Consider the following 2,976-nt stretch of genomic DNA (forward strand, 5'->3'; position numbering starts at 1 on the left):
CGGGCCCTTTCGGGTTGTTCCAAAGTCCCGGTGCGGAGGGAGGAGTGGCGCGGCAGGAATCCCGACGCCTGCCTCCCCTTTGCGGCCTGCCTCGCCCTCTTGATCTTAGCGGGCTAGGAAGAGACAAACGGCTCTCTCTACTTCGGCGCACGCACACACAGCACCATCTGCTTGGACAGACTTAAACGGCTGCCTCTTCTCAAACGACAGAGCTAAAGAATGAAATGCTGAGGCCAGACTACCAGGCATTTGTGCTTGAACAACTATGGGGCAGCAGAAGAAAGCTCTGGCCTCAACTTCCCAGTGTGGCCGAACGCTGTTGCAAAAGGCATGGTGCGCGCTCCGCACCAGCATGTGGCTGGCTGGGTCCAGCAGGAATGGCTCCGAAACCCCACAAATAGCGGCGTGTCCACCCTGGCTTGAGTAAAAGAACCATTCAGCCCGATACCTTGTTTCAAACAAGAAGCCAGAAGCTTCTGGAGTGCCCCTAAAACAGCCCTGCCCTGTATTTTCCACCCTGCCCTTGATATTCTAAGACTCAGCCCCTTTGAGAGAGGGCAACTCATTCACGTAGTCGTCACAAAATAGTGAGAGACAGGCCAACCCGTGATGGCCGGTTTAAAACCTCATACACTTACATTTGTTGCTGTTTTATAAAGGTGGGTGCAGGACTTTAAAAACCTAAGAGTCTGCTTGGTAGTCCCTAAATAGAGGTGCCATGGATCGAAGCTATAGAAGCCTGGTATGCATTTAATTATGGGGGCTGTGATCAGAAATGGCTAACGAATATAGAAGTGTGGATAGAAGTGATATGGGTTACTCCTTTGGGAGATGCAATAGAACATCAGGAAAGGATGAGAAGCAGGTACAGGAGTAGGATCAGAAGTCAGTCAAGGAATATAACCAGAGTCGGGAAGTCACGGGGCAGAAAAGTTAATAGAGATGGATGAGCAGAGACACATGTACAGCCCACTGGATGAAGATTTGTAATATCGGGGGTGGGACTGAAGCCGGAAACCTCTTACTGCTTTTGTATATGGTGACATAATGGCATCACTTCAGTGAGGCCTTGTGACTCATGTTTGATGAGTCACAGCCAGCTCCAATTCCTTGCTCTAACATAAATCCCCAGTGTGATCCTAGCTAGGATAAGAAATACCAAGAATGTGTTTTGCACGAGAGTCTCCCACACAGAGACCACCAGCAGCTATGAACTCCAGTTTTAAAATGCTCCTAGGGTGGAAAATTTCAGCTCTTGTGCAAACTTAAAGGACAGGGATCCTAATGGTGACAATATGTGTATCAGGGAATCCCTGTTTGGATGCTGGACACCCCCTCCAGCAACCGAAATTTGTGGAATAAGACAACAGTAACTGTCACTATGTGTTTTAGGAAACATTAGGATTTCTTAAACAGGTGAACAATTGTGGTCCTCCAGATATTTTTTGGACTATAACTCCTACAAGTCTTAGTCACCGTACCCAATTATGAGATGATGGGAGCTGTAGTTCCAAATACTGGAAGGGCTGAATTTGCCAGCCTCTGCCTTGGAAACTCTTAAAAGTCCCCTGAAATACAGAGTGCCCCTTGAATGTAAAGTTGCAGGAGACTTTTAACCATTATTTACAGTGCACTTTTGCTTTACATGGGGCGATAGTGAATTCTCATTCTCGGTTTCTTAATTAGGAGAAAATTGGCATACAAATGAAAGCAAACAAACACACAAAGCAAACTCACATTTTGAGGGTGCTCCTCTGCACACTAGAGCACTCTGTCCCCTAGAGATTTTGACAGTACTCAAGAGATCTGCAGCAGAAACAAATGTGTTCCCTGCAGAAGTTGTATAAAAGTTTTATGCAGAGTAGAACATGTGAAATAAATGATCATGGGTCATTCAAATGGAGGAAGTATGAGAAATTACTATCTATTTTCAGCAAGTCCAGCTGAAGGTGGCTTCCAAAATCCAGTACTGTGTGTCCCTTAAAAGCAACACTATAATTAATGCCTTATTTAACCCCAATGAATGATATCTAGAGATACCACTTTTCAAGCCAGCTTCAACTGTAGTCCAATGCTAAAAGCAAAGGTACCTTTGTTAACTTTAAATTATCATGTCTTTTTACCTATCTGTATAAACTGCCATGAGTCTGATCCGCCATGACAGAGTCAGTTTGGGAGGAACGCCTTAGCTGAACTCCCTCTCTGTGCTGGGATAGTTCTTAAAAGTTCCTATGTGTTTATTCACCTGATTTCATGGTGTAGCATCAATTTCTGTGTCCTGTCTATATGCTGATGTGGCAGTTTGTCACATGAACTCCTAAACATATTACATAGAATTCCTGCTAAAACAAATGGGATGGTCTCCTGAATAAACATTCTTAGGATTGGGCTGTAGTTTGCAATGTCCTCTCCTTAGACTGGACGAGACTTTTTAATTTTTCCTGCCGCCCAAGGGATATTGCCCTTTCTTGGGAAAGATGGCAATGTTCAGTCCTTAGTTAAGCAGCTCAAGGGGTTTGTATGAATCAGAATTAGGAATTTTTTTTCAGAAGTACTGTAACTCTAAAAGCATGGATGGCAAGTTCCTTCTTCTTTCATACACAAAAGGGATGTCGTCTGCTGTCACCCACCATAGTCAAAACCGTCAGAGGATGCTTTATTTTCAGAACTGTTGTTTTATTAATCAGATGCAATCAATTATATTAACACATGCAATCAATCGGCCTGAGCTTTATTTAAGCAACGAGCAGTCCTACTATCTACCCAAATTGTATCGCGGAGGGCCCACCCTTTTTCCAAGGAGACACAAGGACGGGTAAAATACTGTCGTATGCAAAGGCAGGTCCTTCCCGTAGACGAGCGCTGCCTGCCTTTTCCCCCAGGGAGGCCTGGCCCTTTAACCAAAGCGATGGGCGGGGCGTGACGTCATAAAGGCTCCCGAGGGCCTCCCAACGTACTTCGGCCTAGTCTCTGTGG

This window comes from Pogona vitticeps, chromosome 2, assembly GCF_051106095.1.
Source record: "Pogona vitticeps strain Pit_001003342236 chromosome 2, PviZW2.1, whole genome shotgun sequence".
NCBI lineage: Eukaryota > Metazoa > Chordata > Lepidosauria > Squamata > Agamidae > Pogona > Pogona vitticeps.